General features: G+C 44.8%; 1 protein-coding gene across 1 annotated transcript in view; it reads left to right on the forward strand.

Moving 5' to 3' along the window:
• Positions 1 to 344: 344 nt before the first annotated feature.
• LOC137878601 (epithelial membrane protein 2-like) overlaps positions 345 to 473 on the forward strand; it is a 4,951-nt gene continuing 4,822 nt past the window's right edge. The window contains exon 1 of the mRNA XM_068718958.1: positions 345 to 448. The gene's annotated coding sequence lies outside the window, so the exon portion shown is untranslated. The remainder of the gene's footprint in view (positions 449 to 473) is intronic.

Genomic DNA, 473 nt, shown 5'->3' on the forward strand with positions numbered 1-473 from the left:
CGCCATGGCAGCACGCAAGGAATCGTTGTCAATAATGTGAAATGTTATGGGAGTCTCCCCCCCCCCCGAAACTTCAGTGAGTCATGAGCTGGAGAAAATCACCACCACCAACTGAGTGACAAAGACATGAGTAACCAAGCACAAAAGGAATATATATATATATATATATATATATATATATATATATATATATATATTGCCTGCCGCAAAAGTTGTGGAAATAGTGGCTGGCTGTGTGGAGGGGGGGGAGTAGAGTGGGAGGGAGGAAGAGAGGCAGAGATTATGTGATCTAGCCAGCCAGAGGCTTGTCTGGGGTGTGGACTTAAAAAGAGGGCTGGGTAAAAGTGGGCGGACGAGTAGCTCCAAGAGTTTGTGCATTTAGACTCTGAAATTATTGTCCTTGAGAACAGGAGGATTTAGACTTGAAGAGAGGCACAGCCGTCAAACAGTAAGTCAAAGACTCCCTCTGTACA

The sequence above is a fragment of the Cebidichthys violaceus genome, unplaced genomic scaffold (assembly GCF_023349555.1).
Source record: "Cebidichthys violaceus isolate CVI_PGR_0920_01 unplaced genomic scaffold, fCebVio1.0.p SCAF_23, whole genome shotgun sequence".
Taxonomy (NCBI): domain Eukaryota; kingdom Metazoa; phylum Chordata; class Actinopteri; order Perciformes; family Stichaeidae; genus Cebidichthys; species Cebidichthys violaceus.